The 6,083-nt window shown below is 42.6% G+C and overlaps 1 protein-coding gene across 1 annotated transcript in view; it reads left to right on the top strand.

The window, feature by feature from the left end:
* The first annotated feature begins 1,304 nt into the window (after positions 1–1,304).
* The window catches only part of FREM1 (FRAS1 related extracellular matrix 1), a 161,804-nt gene continuing 157,025 nt past the window's right edge, over positions 1,305–6,083 (top strand). Inside the window, exon 1 of the mRNA XM_058301883.2 lies at positions 1,305–1,392. The gene's annotated coding sequence lies outside the window, so the exon portion shown is untranslated. The remainder of the gene's footprint in view (positions 1,393–6,083) is intronic.

Raw genomic sequence — 6,083 nt, 5'->3', positions numbered from 1 at the left:
TCTGGTGGGGATGAAATACAGAAGCATTTGATTCTCTAGTTGTTAAAGAACAAGACTTCAGGGAAACGGACCTGGCCCAGTGGTTAGGGCGTCCGTCTACCACATGGGAGGCCCGCGGTTCAAACCCCGGGCCTCCTTGCTCCGTGTGTGCGCAAGGAGTGCCGCGCCACGCAGGGGTGTCCTCCTCGTAGGGGAGCCCCACGCGCAAGGAGTGCGCCCCAGTAAGGAGAGCCGCCCAGCGCGAAAGAAAGAGCAGCCTGCCCAGGAATGGCGCCGCACACACTCCCCGTGCTGCTGACAACAGAAGCGGACAAAGAAACAAGACGCAGCAAATAGACACAGAGAACAGACAACCGGGGGTGGGTGGGGGTGGGGGGAATTAAATAAAATAAATAAATCTTAAAAAAAAAAAAAAGAACAAGACTTCAGACCTCCACTGCATCCTGACACTCTGTCAAGAGGGTATTTCTTGGCCCATGGAATAACTGAAGCAGTGGGATTGTGAACTGTGGGCAAATGGATGAAATTAATGTGTTTTTATGTGTGGATTTTTAATATAATCATAAATGTGGAAAGCCTTCTAAGCTGAAGAGCTAGGGTGATATTTAAAAACATCACCCTAGAATCTGGTTCCATCTTATCTTTTCTTTTGAATGCCGTGATCAGAGTTCAAAGGATGCAGTTTCCCTTTATTCATTCTGAATACTGGGCATCTTGTCTAAATTTGAATAAAAACCTTTCAGGATGGGAATCTGTTTGAAGAAAAGAGGTTCAGGTAAGGAGTGTGGTAAAAGAGTGAGTGTGTGAAAATGTACGTGTGTGTATGGGGGGTCAATGTGTGTGTAGCATGTGCATATGTGCGTGTGTGCAAGGGTGTGTGAATGTGTATGCTTGTGTGTGCATGTCTGCCTGTTTTGCCTGTGCATGTGCCTGTTCGTGCAGTGTGTGTGGGTGCCTCTGTGAGCATACAGAGTGGCACATGCATGTGATGCGTGTACCTGTGTGCACATGCCTGCGAATGTGACCTTGAGTGTGAATGGGTATGCCTGTGTGAGAGTGTGTGCCTGCGTGTGCTGTGGGTGGGAGAGGCTGCTTCGACTCAGCCAGTGGCAGAGCAGTTAGTGCATAAGTTATAGTGAGAAAGGAAGCTGGGAAGACTCGGATGAGAAGCAACAAGCCTTATTAACAAAAGCTCAGTTTTGTCCCTGCGGACCCAACCAGCAGCAGGGACGGGACGCTGTGGCTTTCTGCCAGGGAGGTCCGGCTCACTGCAAACAGTTGAAGGCATCTTTATCATGCCCTCCTTACCGGGAGTCCTGAGGCTTGGAGCTGGGGAAGTTTCCAAAGTCGCAGCAGCAGCCTTGGAGAGGACCAGCAAAAAAAGTGGAGAGTGTATGTGAGCTTCAAGTCTGTATTTTTTGGTTGGGTGGGTTAATGGATTTGTAGTACAAAGAAAACTAAAACTCAGCTGACCTGAAAGACTGGAATTTCAGCTCCTTCTCTTCCCTGGGTTGTTTTTCCTCCTCCTCCCTTCCTCTCAAAGCCCTTTGAACCGGAGATTGCCGGGTCAGTGACTCTTAACCCGCCCTCCAGTTCTAAGGGTTTCTAGCTTTTTAGTTCGGAAAGGAAAACCACTACGTGTAAGTATCTGCTTTATGTGCTTCCTCTCATCTTGACTGTGCGTGTTCTGTTCGCAGAATGCCCCAGAGGTTGTCTCTGCGGTATCATTAACTCTGAGCAACAGGAAAGTAGGCAGAGTCCACTTGCAAGTGTTTAATCCTCAGAAAGTGGCGATTTGCGGTGTTAACAAACAATATGCCAAAAATAGGGTACTCGTTATCCCTTGACACAAATTTACAACTTTCCCCTGAATCCATTCCTATTGGCACTCATCAGTGAAATATCAATTTTTAGAATTTTGTAACTTCTTTTTCCTGAACTTAGGAATGTTTCCTCTTAGCTAAAAGAAGTGACAAATGGAAAAGATGTAAGAATGAACAAAATAGATAATATTTCCATAGTATTTAAGAAATCGAAATTTGTATGAGGTAATTTCTGGATAATTTTGTTTTAATTTCGTTATATTTGGATATAATTTTTTCAAAGCATGGTTTTTATTTTTATGAGGATGTGGGGGCGAAGAAATCATATTGCTGTTTTGGATTAATTTTTAGGCTCTCTCTGCTCATTTTTCAAATTTGGTGCAGATTCTTTGGTGCGATAGTAAAGTCTTTTGGTTTTCATCTGGATCACAGAAATCATTTTCAGAGCATTTAATTTTCCTTTCTGCTCTTACGTTGGCACTCGCTGTTGCTGAACGGTGTGAATTACAAAGTTTAAAAAGAGCATTTCCGGGGACTTGTTGTTGTTTATGGCATGGGACTCTTGCTGGAGAGATTAACCTTTTCAGGGCTGTCCGGCAGACCTGACCTGGTGATCCAAATGCTTTTCAGATTTCTTCTCTAGAAAATTGATGCTGCTGTTCCAGGCTAAAGTCTAAGCTTGTAAAGAGTTGCTGCCGGCACTTGATTAAAGTGCTTTCGGTGTAAGTCTAAGGAAATGTTAATGGCATTTGCTGTTTTTCCCCATTAGGAATTCGCAAACCTTAGTTTATATAAGAACCACCTTGGTGCCTGGAGAAAGGGCAGATTTCTAAGATCCATTCCCTAAGGATTTTAGACAGAGGGCCGGCATCAGGAATCCGCCCCGGCAGGTGGACCAGAGACCACTCTTGGATAAAAACTACTCTACACTGCCCTTGGCAATTAAATTCTTGTCATGTACTTGGTTAATATTAAACCTCATCCCTAAATAATAAACGAGTTTGAGCTGATGTTGAACATAACTTACGTGGAACACGATCTTGCATGCTTGGTTGGCAAACTGGGATTTTTAACAAACTTTCCCACCAACCTCATCTTTTTTTTTTCTTGTTCCCCTTCCCAGCTCTGTCTTTTCATTCCCATGAGTGAGAAAGGGAGCTGTGCAGTGGCACCCGTCATCATGCAATCCTGCTTTCACATGTTGGCCATGTGGTCTGGCCAGTCTCCGCATGGCTTAACAATGTTAGTCTTGGAAACCTTAAAATCCCGGGTTGTTCCTAATTCTTTATCTGTCTCCTGGGGATGCTGTGCTCCTGAGCTAGGCTTGGCTGAGCTGGATTTCTTGGGTCTGCTCAAGAGCAGTCTTATTTTTAAAAGCTGAGTTTGGACTGGACATGCTTGTAGGGATTGGGAGAACCAGGGAGTGACCACTCCATCATTTAAGCTCCTCATTTGACAATGTGTGAAAGCAAGAACTCAGCCTTCACCCCATCCCCACATTTTATAGCACTGAATATTTATAGTGAAAAGAAAACAGGATGCGGTTATCAGAGCCCCTTCCTGTCTTTCCTCTCCTCATCCTAAATATTTGGGAGTGCCTGCTACATGCTAGGCTCTGTGCTAGTTTCTGTGGATTACAAAATGGACAGGGTGTTGGCCCTTACGGCCTTTCAAATCTTAGCTGTTACTAACCAATCTTGGAGAAGCCACCTACTCTCTCTGAGCTTCACTTCCTCCTTCAATAAAATAAAGGGGTGGGATTAAAAGAGTTGGTGTCTTTCTAGCTCTAACATTCTGATATTGGTGGACAAGGCTCAGTCTTGCAAACACAGATAATGAGGGCTGGGAGCATGTTAGCTTTTGCTTTGAGAACAGGTGTAAAGATTGGCCTTACTGCTTTTCTTCAAAATTCTTGGCAAAATATATTCTGAATTTTCTCTCTCTCACTAAGAACTGAGACCACTGTTGTATCGAGTTAGATGGATGTCGCCTTTTCAGAACACACAGTCATTCCTCACCATGGAATTCTTGGGCCAGCTGACACAGGAGGGCAGCCCCTTATCTTGTCTGAATCTGGTGTTGCTACCCCTTTGGAGAGCTGGGTGGTCTGAACAGGGTTTGCTGGCTTCCATACTTGGAGGGCTTGCAACCTGACTCCCTTCAAGTGATTCAACAGCTTTTGTGCTATCAGGTGAGAGGCTCAAACAGAGACCTTTGAGAGACTGGAAGGGGGGAGGGAAACACTCCCCAGTGAATTGTGTTTTATCTGTAGCTTCTCTTACTGCTATGACTGGAGCAACATTTCAAAGGGCTAAAACTTGGCCATCGTGATAAGAAATTATAGCTGTGATCTATGAGCTTTTCTGATAGATGTAGCCTCCAGCTGTCTGAACATATTATGTTTGGATGGAAAACTACCTACTGGAGGACAGAGTATAGGGTTCTTGCAAAGTTAGGATATATTTAATAAAATGCTCTTTGCCTTCATTGGTAAAATAGTTTTGGGCTTCATCCTTATCCTTTCCTACTTCTGGGGTTGCTGATATTTGAGGAAAATGTGTATTAAAAGATATGGGGTCCTCATATTTTTTTAGTGTAACATTTTAAAAAAATAGAGGAAAAAAGATAGTGCCAAAAATGTTCCTTTTGTACATCATCCAAAGGCTGTTAAGATTGTGTGTCTTCAGTCTCAGCTTCATCCTTGAAGCTTTCCTATCTGACTTCACAGAGACTGTGATGCAGATAAACATTCCAGGACCCAATCAGGAAGCTCTGAGTGCTTCCATCCCTTGCTCCACCTCCCTGCTATCCCACCTCTGCCTTCTATCAACTGTTATCAGCTGCTTAGCACTTACAAATCCTCCCAGCATTCTTCTTTTAAAATAAACCAGTCACGACTTTACCTCATGAGGTTGTACTTAAGGCTGTGTTGTCTTTATCCACAGTCTACATTTCCTGTTAGAATAATAAGTCTTCATTTCATAAATTATGTACCCAAACCATTTTGAACTTAGGAGCATTTGAGAAAGGATAGAAACCCACCAATGAGGACTCATCCAAATGTTTAAATATTGTTGGGTGTTTCCTACCCGATCCCTTTCATAGTTCAGATTTTTTTCCTATGAAAGTGATTTTATTTCTTTGAAAAACAACATAGCAGCAATGCAATAGCAATACTTTACTTCTGTTTTATATAAGTTTTCTCCTTTATTATAACATGGTAGGAAGTTTCTATTTCATTCCATAAGCATTAGCAATGTTTTAAAGTCAAATGGTAGTACTGATAGGAGATCCCAAATGTTAAATCAGGGTGGTGTAGTAGGAAAAAGAATGGCCTTTGGATAAATTTCAGCTGGGTTCCGATCCTGGTTTTCAATATCCTGTGGTTCTGTAACATTGGCCAAGTTATTGAGCCAGTTTCTTTGGGAGTAAAATGAGGGTACTGATACTTAGCTCACTGGGTATGTGTCAGGGCTACCAGACACCTAGCATGCTGCATGACATACAGCAAATGTTCAATAAATATTTCTCTTCTTTGGAAGAGAGATAATATATGTCTATAGACTGGAAAGAAACAAGCATGTGGCAACACTTAAATTTATAGATGAAAAGAAAAGAGGTAGAAAATAATGTTTTCTCACATATTCCAGTGACTGGGAAGAGCAGCTCTCAACCCAACATTTCCCAAGCCTGTACTCTACCTTGTTCCTTCTTCTGTAAGCATGAAACAGATCTGGAAATTCACAAAGTGATTAGCAGGGAGGGAGTAAGGGCCACGTGAAAATTATTCTGTCCTTGTTTCTTCCTGACTCTCAGAACTGGCAAATTTTATAGCCATTTCAGACAAACATATGAGATAAATCATTTTGTTTTTTTTCAAGATTTTGTCCCGTTGTTGCAAGGGGCCTCACCTCAGAGGGAAATGCTTGTTCGAGAATATGAAATCCTGGATTTATACTGTGGTGAGCCTGTGAACTACCACCAAATGGAAGGACATACCCATCCAAACCTGCCTATGGCTGGCTCTTTCTCTTCCACCAGTTCTTCTAATGGATCTAATGTTTTCATTGGGGGTAAAGCAGTCAATTGATATATAGTGAGCTTCTCAATGGTAGACAAAATGGCCACTTGGTTGAGCAGAACAAGCATGACCTTTATCTTCATGGAGCTTACAGAACAGGGGAAATGGCAGACTTTTTTTTAAAAAATGACTACAAATAATTAAGTACCTATAGATGTGCATACTGTACAAGCAGAAAG

Source organism: Dasypus novemcinctus, chromosome 8, assembly GCF_030445035.2.
Source record: "Dasypus novemcinctus isolate mDasNov1 chromosome 8, mDasNov1.1.hap2, whole genome shotgun sequence".
Taxonomy (NCBI): Eukaryota; Metazoa; Chordata; class Mammalia; order Cingulata; family Dasypodidae; genus Dasypus; species Dasypus novemcinctus.
Note: the sequence above shows the minus strand (reverse complement) of the source record. Positions and strands in the feature narration are given on the sequence as shown.